We start from the raw sequence: 16,328 nt of genomic DNA, 5'->3' as shown, positions 1-16,328 counted from the left end.
AATTTGTTGTGCAACTCAGTGTAAAAAAAGTAAACGGTTGTTGGAAAGAACTAATTATTTTAATAATTATAAAGTTAAGCTTCAAGCTGAAAAGTTATGACCTATCATAATATTGATTAATTTAATTAAGTCATAACTTTTTACAGTAATCAAGAATGTCATTAATAAATGGAGGTGAACAGTTGTGCCTTTAAATCTGCTTTATTAATTTATATAATTAAAAAGACAAAAAATTTGGATGTCATGAAGATAATATATTTTTTAAAAAATATATATATATTATATGTTGCAACAGATATATTATTTGATGCAACAGGGTATCTATATGTTGTAAATCATGATATATCTGTTGTAACAGATGATTTATCTGATGCAACAAGTATATTATCTATTGTCCAAGTCGGTGTAAAAAAATAGTTCCTGGAAAGAACTAATTATTAATAATAATGAAGCTGAAAAGTCATGACCTATCATAATATTGATTAATTTAATTAAGTCATAACTTTTTACAGTAATCAAGAATGTCATTAATAAATGGAGGTGAACAGTTGTGCCTTTAAATCTGCTTTATTAATTTATATAATTAAAAAGACAAAAAATTTGGATGTCATGAAGATAATATATTTTTTTAAAAATATATATATATATTATATGTTGCAACAGATATATTATCTGATGCAACAGGTTATCTATATGTTGTAAATCATGATATATCTGTTGTAACAGATGATTTATCTGATGCAACAGATATATTATCTGTTGTCCAAAAACAGTGTAAAAAAATGATTCCTGAAAAGAACTAATTATTAATAATAATAAATCTGAAAAGTTATGACTTATCATAATATTGATTAATTTAATTAAGTCATAACTTTTTACAGTAATCAAGAATGTCATTAATAAATGGAGGTGAACAGTTGCGTTTTTTTGCCTAACTTATTCAAGTTCAATCCTCTATAAATAGGTCCCTCCTTACTCAATCGTTCGTTCTACTACACACTATTTATTCCTCGCTCTTGTTACACCTTCAACTACTTTCTCTTAAAGGACTTGATAGCCTTTTCCTGTCTCTGGTAAGTTTTTTTCTTAATTTTTGTGTAAATATACGTTGTATTACATTACATTACATTCAAATTCTTTCTTTTCTTTACTTTTGTGTTTACGTGTGTGTTTTGTCAACTTATGCGTTTTTTAGATATGGCTGATCCTGTGTGGGATGTCGCTATTTTACAAAATGCCATGAGGGAACTGCAGAAGGAGGTCCATGACCTGCATTAGGAGTTGGCCACCGTCAGAGTAAGGATGCTGCGGGAGATCCGCAGGCTGTGGAGGGCGCTGCTGCCCTTTGAAGATTGCCCGACTGGCCATACAAATAATAATGATGTTAATAATGATGATAATAATAATTAAGTTTTTTTTTTCTATTATCTATGTATTTTTTTTTGTTTTATAAAAAATTATGTTTGATACAACTAGACTTTTTATTTCTTATTTAATTTTCGTGCTGTCTATTTCTATTTCTTAACGAATGACATATCTACAATTAAAGAATAATTTGATTCCAGTATCAATAGCAAGAACATATGAGTTATTTGTTAGTTTTGTGTGTGACAGGAGCTGTATTTTGTTGTTCAAAACATATTAGTAATCTGATGAAACAAATCATTTATCTGTTGAAACATATTACTAATCTGGTGCTACAGAATACCCATCTATTCGATTCATAATCATATTACGGGTACCTAGAACCCTTAAACATGAATCCAACATGAGTCTACTGTTACAACAGAATATTTATCTGGTGCCGCAGATAATGGATCTTTTAAAACAGATTGCTCTTGCATTGCATTCATGTCCGCGTGCAAACTATTGTTGAAAAAACAACACACTAGCAGTTACCCAGATTCAACTAAAAAGCATAATCTGACTTTATCAAAGTCTCCTCTCAAGTAAATTCCAAAGTTGAAAGTGATTTACGAAATAAAATTTAACATAAGAATTTGGTAAAAAAACAGCAGTTGGGATAACAACAATAACAACAATGGTCAATAAGAAGAATATAAAGTTGATAATGAAGTATAAGATGATGAATGAGAAGATGATGAATAAAGCAGCAACAACAATGAACAACAAATATCACGAAGAAAGAAAAAATAATAACGGATGAGGAAAGAAAAAAAAACACCTTTTTTCCCTTCGCAACAAATATCGCGAAGAAAGAAAAAATAATAACGAATAAGGAAAGAAAAAAAAACGCCTTTTTTTCCTTCGTTCCCCATTATATATTAATTAACATTCGAATCAAAATATAAATTTAAAAACTTATGAATTATTTTAAAATTTTTCCAAACTTTCTTAAACCGTAATTATCATATCTACTCAATTATTCACGTGTACCTCATTTTAAAATTTTTTATGAGCTGGCCCAAACTCCATGTAACTCCGGTATTGTTGCATCTCCATTGATGAACCTCTCTTTTTCCATCTGTCTTCTCACTCATTGCCATCCTCCTAGATCGTTACCTTCATCCTACTCTGCAAGAATTATACAAAAATATATACTCTGCGACGCCCTTTTTCTAACGCTTTCTCCCATTCTTCCAGGTAAATTATTTCATTCGCCACTATATTTTTTTTTTCAATCCATGTCACTGAATATTGCTTTTATATATATGAAAAATTTCGATTCGTAAATGTGTATAATTCTACCTTTTTGACTCAATTAGTTTGGTACTCTTTCTTTTTTGGTTTATTTAATGTCAGTAATTTGATGAACTTTTACCTGATCGACTGAACTCGATTAGTTTTTTATTTTCAATTTATAAAAAAACTACATAAAAAATAATATAAATTGAAATTCTCCTTTCAAAACGACATGATGGTAGAACTTTTAATCTGATGTCTCGGGTTTTGAGCTAATAAAGTCCTCTTCAGTAGGGTGGGCATGGTATGGTTATATAGATACCGAATACCATGTCAAAACTGAAATTTTTGATATTGCGGTTTCGGTAGAATGGTATTTGCAATACCTTTCTAAAAATTTTGGAATTTGAAATTTATAAGAAGAATGCTGAAATATTGAACACATACTGGAGTACATACTTACATATACAATTCATATATATTAGTATACTACTTGTAAATATACATAATAGTACAAAGCTAATTCTTTAGAAGTTGGAACTTTGACAACTCTAGCTAGATTAAAATGTTCTATTTGTGTAGTTGATAGATAGGGAATTGCATGCTTGTACTTTATTTTGAATATTTCCACATGTGTAAGGTGTTAGTATGGTTTAATTGAGATAGTTCTTGAAAAGCCAAAATCATAATTCTCTATTATATGAGTATATGTAAGCCAAAGTCGAACAAGCTATCGTAACCGATCTACCGTACCACAAAATGTCGAAGCGGAACTTTAAATTACCCAGACTCTTTAGCACCGAGGGCCAAAACCCCATAATCGGTTTTTCACTGCACGCATTTGGATTAGTCGGGCCTGGTTCCAAATATCAGATGGTTGAAGGAAAAAAAGAATTTACCTCATAACAAATTGATGATAAGATGCAATTTTGAATATCAACAAAAACTCCTTTAGGAGAGTACTGAAGATGTTGTTGGAGTATTTACTTTCAATTCAAAGTTCTTTCTTTTATGCATCTAAAAAAGGGCAGCCTGTGCACTGAGCTCCCGCTATGTGGGGATCCGGGTAAGGGCCGGACCACAAGGATCTATCGTACGCAGCCTTACCCTACATTTTTGCAAGAGGCTGTTTCCACAGCTTGAACCGTGATCTCCTATTTGCATGGCAACAAGTTTATAAGCTACAACAAGGCTCCCTTTCTATCTTTTATGCATATGTATTTGATAATATCTCAGTTTCGTCATCTATGTGTCCAGTTTCTCTTTTTCTTTTTTTCATGTGTTGTTGGATATTCTACAGTTAATGGTTCAAAGGAAGATGGGTAGAGATGTGGAAAGTCTTGAAGAGGCATTGAACGCGAGTGGATCACATGAAAATCAAATGTTGTATGAGTCAAATTCGAAGGAAGGGAAGTGAAAGAGATTGTGGAAGAAGGTGAATTACCAGCTGGTGGAGTATGGTGAAGTACCAGCTGGTGGAGTATCATTCTTTGCCTGGCTATTTGAAAGACAATGAATTCATTCGTGGTCATTACCTGTCCGAATGGCCAGTGAAGCAGGCTTTACTCAGTGTTTTCACAATTCACAATGAGACCCTCAACGTGTGGACGTAAGAATTCCCACTCTTAGCTTTCAACAGCACGTCTTTGCCTCATATTATATAGCTTGTGGTAAACAAGTTAGGAACTTTATCGGGCTTTCTTGATTTTAAGTATTTTACAACATACCCAGTGTAATCCCACTAGTGGGGTCTGAGGAGGGTGGTGTGTATGCAATCTTTGCCCTACCTTGTGATGGTAGAGAGGTTGTTTCAGATAGATCCTTGACTCAGGTAAATTTAAACATTCTACGAAGAAAAAAATAAGAAATGAAAGTTGATCGGATTCAAATAAAAACGTTCCCAGTAATTCAAAGATTTGAAAGATATGAAGGTTAGCTTAGGACCTATCGGAGAAACTAACTCAAAAATTGATTAGGAAGAAGAGGGAGATTGGACATTGATACCAAATGCTGATATTGCAGTTTCCTTTATTCACCTTATGTTCCAACTAATACGTACAGGTAACTGAATTTTCACTAACTGAATGTACAATGCTTAACTAACTCCTTTTGCTATATTCAAATTCAACTCAGCTGCGCATTTAGTCTTCCTGCTCAAGTTCAACTTAGTATCGCTCTTCCAGACTGATTCCATCTTTTGATTAAGACAAACATGCATCGACATGCTCTATGTTGCTTTGCTCTGTGAGATATTCTTCTGACTTTTAACTTGGACGGTTCTCTGTACTTGGAGCTTTTCGGTTATGTCAATCTTACTTAATCATGGTAATTTTGCACAACAAATGGTGTTTCAATTATATAGGTGCACATGTTGAATCTGAAACTTTTTATGCAAAGTTTCTCAGTAAGCTCAAAGGCCCACTTTGTTAGTGAAAAATCTGTGCTGCATATATTAAGACGATGTCACTCAGTGTCTCTCAGTTCCTTATCGGCTACTTTGTATGTAGTGGTTAATCAAGGATATTTCGGGGTTCCAACGGAACTTTTCACGGATAAATTATTCTGCAACTGGGTGGTTACTCCTGTGAGCAATCATTTGACTGAGCTTAATTGCATTGCCCATGGATTTGCCTATGAGCTTATACCAATTTTGTAGGTTTGTGGGTACATTGGGAGAAAGAATGGGCCAGATGAGGCAGGACCAGATCAGCTTCATTATAAGTACCTCATCTTGGGTAGTCGTACTTAGGATAGTTACTGGCAAGATGGTTTCAAGCTTGTCTCTCTGGATGTTTCCAAATCTATAGCCTATAGTTTATATAACAAGGCATTATTCATAGGGTTTTATCTTGTACTTAGATACGAGAATGTGAAAATTTTACCAAGTAGTGGTAGTATTCAAGTTAATTGCTGTAAATGACTGTATTTATTAATCAGAAATGATTTTGCTGTGAATTATCTGTTTGTCTAATGTCATAGATTTTCATGGCTTGGAAGGTAATCAACTTCGTCTTTTTAGCCAGGGCTTTGCCTACAGATAGTTATAACAACATCTCTTTGATGCATCTCGCATAACTAATGATTGGCTACTATTATACCAGGGATAAGATTCTTATTTAAGTGATCAACTCGATCAGTCAAATACTTTTCATTGGTTCTTAAAAGATTAGGCAGAGGGTTCAGTAAGTCAGAAGACTTATAGAAACATCTTCCTAACAGAGATCACTGGAAAGAGTTCTGGAAGGCTGTTACTCGATTGCAGGAACCACAAGGATTCGAGGATCGAGTTGATTGCCCAGGAGTCAACTCGAGGATACAATCACAGAAGAAGAAGAAGAAGAAACAAAGAGAGAGATAATTGAGAGAGAAGGAATTGGGTTAATTTCATATCCTGCTGTAGTTGAGTGATTACATCAACTATTAATAGAAAATAGAAGTTGATAAGTTATTCTAACTAACTGAACAGTTGTAGCTAACAGTCTCCACTAACTGCTCTTAACTAATTTCTGGAACTCAACTACTGTACCAACACTGTATTTAACTAACTTTTGAATTCTAATTTGCATTTCTATTTACGATAACAGTACTCCCCCCTAATACAAGATCCTTGTCCTCAAGGATCAAAAGATGGAAAACGAGTCTTTAACACAGTAACAAATTCCCAGGTGGCTGCATCAGCAGGAAGACCAATCCATTTCACCAACACCTGAGCAACAGCTTTGTTGCCTTTCTTGATCATCCGTCTTTGCAAAACAGACTCAGGCTGAGGACAGTTTGGATTAGCCAACTCCACAGTAGGTGGGCAAGATATAGTGGTAGGTACTTCATAACACTTTTTCAACAAGGAAACATGAACCGTTGGGTGGATCTTGACAGAAGTAGGTAACAACAGAGTGTAGGCCACAGGACCAACCCTTTTTATGATCTGAAACGGTCCATAATACTTGGACGCAGTTTATGATTAGAGTGCTGCGAGATAGTAGTTTGCTTGTAGGGTTGTACCTTGAAGTAGACCCAGTCCCCAACATCAAAATGTCTATCACTCCTATGTGAATCGGCCTGTTGTTTCATCCTCACTTGAGCCCTGAGCAAGTGGTGCTTCAATAGTTGCAGCTTAAGCTCCCTATTAAGTAGTGTAGTGTCCACATCAGTAGAAGCTGATTCACCTGGTAGATAAGGAAGATAAAGAGAAGGAGGACGACCATATAATGCCTCATAAGGAGTAGTCTGAATAACCGAGTGAAAACAAGTATTATACCAATACTCGGCCATTGGTAAGTAGGCAGACCAATTAGAAGCATCATCACTGCAGTAGCATCTTAAATAGGTCTCAAGACATCTGTTCAGTACCTCAGTTTGACCATCCGATTGAGGATGGTAGGCTGTGGAAGTATGCAGCAACACACCTTGAAGGCCATAGAGTTCCTGCCAAAAGGAGCTGAGGAAAACAACATCCCTATCACTTGTAATAGCATCTGGTAGACCGTGTAACTTCACAATATTATCGAGGAACACCTGAGTACCTGAGCGACATAATGAGCTGGATAAGGATGTTTCAGGGGAAGGAAATGGCCATACTTGCTCAGTCTGTCAACCACTACCAAAATGACCTCATATTCATGAGATTTGGGTAAACCATCAATGAAATCCATGCTAATTTGAGACCACACTGCCTCAGGGATAGGTAGAGGCTGCAGTCACAACAAATGGCTTGCTAGCATCAGGTAAAGCCAGGACAGGAGATTGAGTCAATGCATCTTTCAACTGTACAAATGCATCATGAGCATCATAATTCCATTTTAACCTTTCCTTCTTTGTCAAATCAGCAAGAGGCTTGTAGATAACTCCAAAACCTTGGATGAATCTCCTGTAATAACCAGCCAATCCTAAAAAACCTCTTAATTGCTTCAATGTAGTAGGAATAGGCCAATTCCTGACAGCCTGGATCTTCTGAGGGTCAGTAGAGACACCTTCAGCAGTGATAAGATGGCCAAGATACTCAATCCTGTGAACACCAAAGAAGCACTTGCTTTTCTTGGCAAATAAGTGATGCTCAACTATTTTAAAAAATACAGACTTCAGATGTACCACATGTTCTTCCATAGTTCTACTATAAATCAGAATATCATCAAAGAAAACCAACACATATTTCCTTAAAAACTTTTGAAATACAAAGTTCATCAACCCTTGAAAGGTTGTAGGGGCATTTGATAATCCAAAAGGCATGACTAAGTACTCAAAATGTCCCGAATGAGTTCTAAAAGCAGTCTTAGGAATATCTTCTTTACCCATCCTCAATTGATGATATCCCGACCTTAAATCAATTTTAGAGAAGACCTTGGATCCACCTAGCTCATCTAACAAGTCTTCAACAATAGGGATTGGAAACTTGTTTTTGACAGTAAACTTGTTCAAGTCCCTATAATCGACACATAATCTCCACGTGCCATCCTTTTTGCCAACCAATACTACAGGTGAGGCAAAAGGACTGCAACTAGTCTGAATAATTCCCTGATCCATCATTTGTTGTACTATGTTTTCAATAATATCCTTCTGTAAGGTCTCTTATTCACAGGTTCAACCCCCGATTGTAATACAATCCTATGATCAAATATACCCCTAGAAGGTGGTAGATTAACAGGTTCTTCAAACAACGTAGCAAATTCTGATAATACCTATGAAAGTGCAGGATCTTCTTTTTGATCAGTGTCAACTTTTGAAGGATGACACTTTGCTTCATCAATTCCTTGAGGAATCACTGTATCATACACAATTGAGATTGCATTCCTGCGTGCTTTGCTAATTTCCCAGTACCAGGAGTTAGCACTTGACAGCTAGAGCCTCTAAGTAGATGTTTTCTCCCCTTATACTAGAATTCCATTGTCAAATTCCTAAAATTCAACTTGACACTTCCACTGAACTCCCAATACAACACCGCAAGATCCCAGAGGTAACAATAAGAAATCAGCACAGAATTCAGCACCTTGTAACAACCAAGTTATAGTAGTCACCTTATCCACCTTCATACTACCATTTGCGGCAGCCACTACCTCGGGGTTAATAGATCTCACTTTACACCCTAACTTCTTGACCAATTCAGGATCTATAAAGTTATGAGAGCTCACCGTATCAATCAGTATATGCAATTCCATTTTTGAGTGATAACCAGTTACCTTCAAGGTCCTAAATCCCAAGGATCCATTCAAGCCATGCATGGAAATCTCCATGTGTTCTACAGGCTGCCCTAATTCTTGCTTATCAACAAGCTCATCTTGGGCTTCTGCTTCTAGATCTTCAACTGATGCCTCTAATTCTTCTGTCTCATCTATTTCTAACAAATACAATTACTTGGAAGTTTTACAATTATGTCCAGGCATATACATTTCATTGCAGAAATAGCACAAGCCTTTTGCCCTTTTGTCATTCATCTCTTCAATACTCAAAGTTCTCCTATTCAATCCCTTAGAAAAACCATAATTTGTGCTATAAGGAGTAGGCAAAATGCCTTTGCTGCTCGAATACTTCTGATCTGCAAACCTCTTTGCAGTTACCTGAGAATGATTAGTGGGGTGTTGCCTCATAGCCAACAGATAAGCCTCCTGCATTCTTGCAATTTTGTATACTTGAGAGATAGAGGAAGGTTTGGTGATCTTAACAGCTATATTCAATTATGTTTTTAAGCCCCTAATATAGCAAATGATAGCATTCTCTTTTGATAGGTTCACTCTTGTCAAACTTCTTTCAAAAGCTGCTTGATATTCCCTTACACTCTCTGTCTGCTTAATCTTTTTAATCTCTTCCATGGGATCATCAAAATCGATCCCAAATCTCTCCACTAAAGCACCAACATACTCCTTCCAACTGATAGCTTGTGAGTACTGTCTATACCTCATAAAAGAAACATGCCATTGGATTGCTTCACCCTCCAATTGCAATGATGCAATGTTAACCTTCTCATCAGTTGCAGTATTCTCCACAGAGAAGAACTGCTCAATCTTGAACAACCAAGATCGAAGGTCATCCCCAGAAAATTTCAAGAAATCCATCCTTGACCATCGCGTGAAATGCAATTGTTGAAAATTTGAAGCAATATGAAAAGGAGAATTATTACCAAAATTAGGGCTCCTATCCTTTTCCCTGCGATTCCCCATTCCTCTTTCATGGTCCTGTGTCTCTTCATGCTCCAATGGAATGGTGTTCCTCCTATTTTCCCCCATCAATTGCTGTTTCAATTCCGTAATAGCATGATCCAAATTCTCCAATGATGAAACCTTGCCAGCTAAATGTCCCACCTCTGTTACCAAGTAAATCCCCAATTTCTGCAGTAGCAGTTTCTGAAGTTGAGTCACCAGTTCTTGTTCCTTTCACCATTGTTGCTGAGGTCGAGTGGCTTTAATACTAATGTTACTCAATTGCAGGAACCACAAGGATTCGAGGATCGAGTTGATTGCCCAGGAGTTAACTCGAGGATACAATCACAGAAGAAGAAGAAGAAACAAAGAGAGAGATAGAGATAATTGAGAGAGAAGGAATTGGGTTTATTTCATATCCTGCTGTAGTTGAGTGATTACATCAGCTATTAATAGAAAATAGAAGTTGATCAGTTATTCTAACTAACTGAACAGTTGTAGCTAACAGACTCCACTAACTGCTCTTAACTAATTTCTGGAACTCAACTACTGTACCAACACTGTATTTAACTAACTTTTGAATTCTAATTTGCATTTCTATTTACGATTATGAAGGCCTCTCATATCCTTCATGATTTCAAAGATGCATTGTTAAAGGAAATTGTATATTATAAGCTGGTAGTTTATCCCCTCTTGGTGGGAATATACTGGGTATGTTGTTGTTGTTGGTGGTGCTGGTGGTAGCTTATAAGTGTTTAGGCATGAGTTTAGACAATGTGATCGTACTCCTGAAGTTATTACTGCTTTTATGGTTTCTTTAATCGTCCACTTGCTACTTCTCTTGTAATATATTGATTTAAGAGGAGGGAAAAATTTATAACCAAGAAGAATTCCTTATCTGAATATAGATTTCTCTTTTTGTTGCAGGCATTTGATAAGATTCTTTCTCTTCCTTGTGCTGACCATTTATACTGCAGTGAAGGTCCCGGATATTGTTGATCTTCAGGCTTTACAAAATCTCCGTGAAAAGCTTAAGAATGTTGATCTACACAAATTGCCAGCTGAACTTTTGCCCTGTGTTCCTTCTTTGCCAAATATGCCTGATTTACACAAACTTCGGGAGGATTTGCTGCAACTCCTGTCTAACTGTCTACCTGAATGATTTTCCCATAGCAATCATATAAATGTTGGCACTCTGGTATGGCTCGTTCCTCGTCGTTCGAAAAAAATACTGTTGGGATCCCTTTTCTTTTCTTTGAGCTTAAACATCAATAAATGTTCAGCTATATCTATGCTATACTTTTTATTCTTTAGTTTGGTTTCATATTCTTGATCCCTTGCAATTTGCAATTTGTGTCATTAATGGTTAATACTGTTGTGCTTACTGAGAATTTCTTATTTCGGAGTTTGCTGTTCATAGATTACTGATTTCTGCTGAATCATTCCTTCTCTTCACAGCTACAAGCACTCTCGAATGAATTCTACTCTATCTGCTTTCGAGCTACACTGATTTGTTTCATTCCACTTCTTTCGTTTTCAAATATTTTAAGCTTCCGTATCAAAGATCCAATTGAGAAGAATTTACTTTACTCTTGGGGAAAGGGGGAACTTAACTGCTGCTTCATGCCCAGTAAGCACGTGCCGAAGTTTCAAACCTGAACAATTACCTCTTTTTCCTTTGAACGATCAAAACCCATATAGGGTTTTGTTATTTTCGTTGAGTTGTGCATGTCTCATATTATCTTAATGCTTCAGTTTGACGCCTTTAAATTTTTAGCGTACCTAGAGATGAAGAAATCTGTCGAAAGATAGTGAAAAAACCTTATTTTTCTGTAATTAGAATGCCAATGGATTATTTGTCACTTGGTTTAAGTAGTGGGACATGAAAAGGGAAAATTTTTTATACTTGGACATCTGTAGATTTCCCAAGGAGATGTCTTTATATAACTAGTATTTCGACCTTTTTACTTTGTACCTAAATCTTTGAAGGCGGCTTGATTTCAGTTTATTTCCCTGATTGAATTACTTGTGTCATTGGGTTTGTAACACCCCAAATCTGGTATCCGGAACGCTACAAGGTGCTCATGACCCCGAAGGACCACAAGCTAACCCATGACTGATATCTGTACCTGTGTATTGCATAAAATACTGAATAATGCGGAAACATGAACTGAAAGGCCATAAGGTTCATATATCTGAAGTAGAACATAACATCTGAAAAGGAGTATGAAATACCCAAAACAACTGAAATAACTGTCTGAACATAATAGTCTGGAAACCCTCTAACTGACTGAACTGTCTGAGCCCAACTAACTCCAACTAATAAACTAATTAATGAGATAATAAGGAATAATCATGTCCTTGAAAGATGAGGACTCACTTCTAACTCTGACTGCTGAGACTGGAATCTACTGCTGCTCTGGAGCTCGTGTCTCTGAACCTATTGTATAAGACACCATAGCGCAAATGCGTCAATACTTTGAATGTATTGGTATGCATGTAAGGTAAGTTGAATGCATGGGGTTCATATGCATGAACAAATATAATAACAGACTGACTATCATGAGCGTGAGAGTACATGCATGAGACATAAAAACTGACACTGATACCGTGATAACATGATTACTGAATCTGAATACTGATAACTTGACATATTGATAACTGATATAACTGATAACATGACAATCCTGAATCTGATGGAACTAGCTGAGTTCCGTACTGTATCTGAATTGACTTGACTGTATCTGACAGTCTTGAAATCTGAAGAACTATCTGAGTTCTTGACTGATACTGATACTGAAACTGTGGGAGATAGTCATCTAACTGACATGCCCCAAATGACGCATTGTAGCTGAATTGGGGTCCAATTTGTGCGCTGATTGGAAGGGTGTCGATACCGCGCCACTGGTAAGGACAACATGTGAGTGACCCTAATATAATAGGTAAATCTAATGAGAACGGTGGGAACCCTCATATAGCAGGTTAAGTCACCTCATCTACCCTCATATAGCAGGCTATGATGTCTCAACCTATGCTGGCTACATAGGTTTGGAACGCAAGGATTGCTTCTAAGAATCACACCCTCATATAACAGGTGAGTTCCCACCCTTGGGTTCGCTCGGTGCTAATTTCTACTTCCATCTGAATAGACACTGAACATGATTTACTGAGCTGGACATGGACTGAGTTACTGACTTCCGTTGACTGACGACATACTACTGACATCTGACAACTGACTGAGTTCATGAGATCATGGAGATTTCTTGAGTCATAAGACTGTCTGAAGTCTAAGGATCATAGCTTGACTGAGAGTATCGTGGAAACATGACATGGCTTTAGGCACACAGCTAATATTTCGGGTTCAAGTACCCCCAGGACTCGATGGAAGGAAACTGACCAGGCATAACTTACTTGAACATATAACTAACATCATAATCCATGATACATTTATAGAAGCATTTCATCAAAACATGTGATAGGCATAACTCGTACATACATGGGGATTTCATGGTATCATGCTAGTTAGACACTTTTCCTTCATCTAGGCATTTAATCAAACATATTGTAGGCATGGTACATGTAAACATCATTGTACAACAATTAAACATTATGGTCACATTCTAATTTCATTATTCAAGGGTTTAGTCATAGGTTTGCATAAAGATCTATAATAATTAAACCCACATAGAAATTATCACCCAACATGGAGTAAAATTCAATAACTCATTAATCAATGTGAACAAGAACAACCCAATCATGAAATCATAAAGAAAATCCATAACTTGAATTTGGAAAAGGGATTCTTGGACTTCATGGACGAAAGGAGTCCATGAATGAACACTATGCATACCTGGGTTAAGATTCTTGATGTTCTTGAACTTGAAGAATTGGAAATCCCTTAGTTCTTGAAGAAGATTGGATTTTGTTCTTGGAGATTAATGTTAGAGAGAAACCCTAATAGTGGTTGTGAAGTAATAATGAACCAAATGACTGAAATCGGATATAATTGAGTATATATAAGTGGGTGGTAAATGACCAAAATACCCCTGTTAAAACGACTTAAAAAAAACTGAACGGGACCTGCGACGGTCCGTCGGCCCTGACCGTCGCTTCTAGGCAAAATGGGGTCTCACTGTTTTGGCTGCGACTGCTTGGGCGACGGTCCGTCGCAAGTTTGATGGTCCGTCGACCTGATCGTCACACCTTATCCAGAAAGTGGCCTCACTGTTTCCCTTGCAACGGCTAAAGCGACGGTCCGTCGCTAGTTCGACGATCCGTCGGCTTGGGCCGTCGCTCCTAGGCAGAAGGTAGTTCTCACTGCCTTGCTGCGACGGTCGTGGGCGACGGTCCGTCGGCCTCACCGTCGCATCTGGGTGGTTTTACGGCCTTCTGTCTTTTAGCCATAACTTTCTCCTCCGATGTCGGATTTTGACGAAATTGGTATCGTTGGAAAGCTAATTCAATTTCCCACGTGACAAAAGGTGAAAATCTTAAAAATACCACGTGTACAAAAGTGGATTTATCTTTCAAGGAAAGCTTCTAACATTCTTGAGACGATTTCAAGCTAGGAAAAAGTACGGGGTATTACAGGTTCGTTTCACCTTATATGTCTAGTCCCTTTGTGTTATGCATATCTCCATACTTAAAGCATAAAAAAATCATCTGTTTCCGAAGTTTGTTGCTTTACACATATTCCTTCTCCTTTGTTATTGGATCGAGGCAGGCAATCTTTGAAGTCTCTGCATGTGAGCAAAATGTGAAGAAGCTAATGATTGTGTAATATTAATATGATATAAGGAAGCTGACCTCGAAAGAGACATATTAATCAGTTTCATTAGGAAGTTTCTTCTAATCAAACCAGCCCATTTGTAAATGATGACTGCCCTCCCAAAAATAGCACGACGAGGTTTAGATTTCAATCATGGGTATCACAATGTCAATATACCCATTCTTGTAACCCTATTACTTGCACAACCCAAGCTAATAAGAGAAGATATAGTTTGATTAGGTCAGTATAGTTTCTCCACCTATTCTTGTGATGGTAGATGCACTGAATGGTCCAGTCGAGTGTTACCTTTTGTGTCTTCCATTTGTTTTGACTGTCATCAGCTGTAGATTTTCTCGGATTCAAGTTCGTTCCCCCTGAATGGGTCTTCTCTATCACTATCATTCTGATTGAATAACTTTCCTAAAGAACCTGCTGGCTCACAACAAATGAACAATTTTAGAAGTCATTAAAGGGAAGTCTGGTGCATTAAGTTACCGTTATATGGGGCTTTTCCATGGAAGGGCTGGACCACAAGGGTCTATTGTATGCAGCATTACCCTCCAGTTCTGCAAGAGGCTGTTTCCATGGCTCGAACCCATGAACTCTTGGTCACATGGCAGTAACTTTTTCGGTTACGCCAAGGCACCCCTTCAATTTCCGAAGTCATTAGTAATGGAAATCTGTTGATGAATACTAGAAAATATACATAAAACCTTTGTTTTCTGACCATCATTGGTGCTTGATATTTCTGCGTTTTTAAAAATTTATGCAGCATAGTGCGAAGGATGTGGCGAACATGATAGCACCATTGGTTGTGGGGCCTATAACGCGGTGGCCATTCTATGTCTTCCTTGGTGGGGCAATGTTTTGCTTACTAGCAAGCAGCACATGTCATTTACTTTGCTGCCAATCAGAGCGATTATCTTACATAATGCTGAGGCTCGACTATGCTGGTATTGCTGCCTTGATATCAACTTCATTTTACCCTCCTGTCTATTATCGTTTATGTGCTACCCCTTCCTGAAGACCTGGGATTTATTATTGTCCTGGGATTTGGCACAATGTTGGTTTCTCTCCTTCCTGTGTTCCAAAAGCCAGAATATCGAAGCCTTCGAGCAGGTTTATTTTTCGGGATGGACATTTCAGGTGTGGCGCCTATTCTGCACAAGTTGGTTCTATATTGGAACCAACCTGAGGCACTTCATACTACTAGTTATGAAGTTCTGATGGGTGTCTTCTACGGTGTTGGAGCGTTAGTCTATGCCCTTAGAGTTCCAGAAAGATGGATGCCAGGCAAATTTGACATAGCTGGCCATAGCCACAACCTGTTTCATGTACTTGTAGTGGCAGGAGCTTATACACATTATCGTGCCGGATTAATTTATCTGAAATGGCGTGACCAACAAGGGTGCTAAAAAATCACCAGATGGGAGGAGTTTATCAGGAATGACTAATTTTGTAACTAATTTGAATGTATATACACAGTGGATGAGAGGTCCATACCCTTTGTTGTTGATCCATGTTCAATAATGACTAATTTAGCGACTATGGGCAGCCAGGTGCATAAAGCATCTCATCTCATGTCAGTAGCTGAATTTGCTCATAGTGTCAGCATGCCAGTCTGTGCATGCCTGATATTTGAAGGAAAAATGTAAGGCTTGAAACCTATGCTTTACGTTTGGAAAAGGGTAAAAAATATTCTAATGACCGTCGTTAATTTTCCTCTTTACTATATCCCGGGCCGTTTCATAAATTTGCCATGATCGAATGATCTCGCATTTTTCTTC

General features: G+C 37.2%; 1 pseudogene; it reads left to right on the top strand.

Moving 5' to 3' along the window:
* Positions 1 to 2,425: 2,425 nt before the first annotated feature.
* LOC107856615 lies at positions 2,426 to 16,086 on the top strand (annotated as a pseudogene).
* Positions 16,087 to 16,328: the final 242 nt, after the last annotated feature.

This window comes from Capsicum annuum, chromosome 4 (genome assembly GCF_002878395.1).
Source record: "Capsicum annuum cultivar UCD-10X-F1 chromosome 4, UCD10Xv1.1, whole genome shotgun sequence".
Taxonomy (NCBI): Eukaryota; Viridiplantae; Streptophyta; class Magnoliopsida; order Solanales; family Solanaceae; genus Capsicum; species Capsicum annuum.
This window is presented reverse-complemented; position numbering and strand designations above follow the sequence as displayed.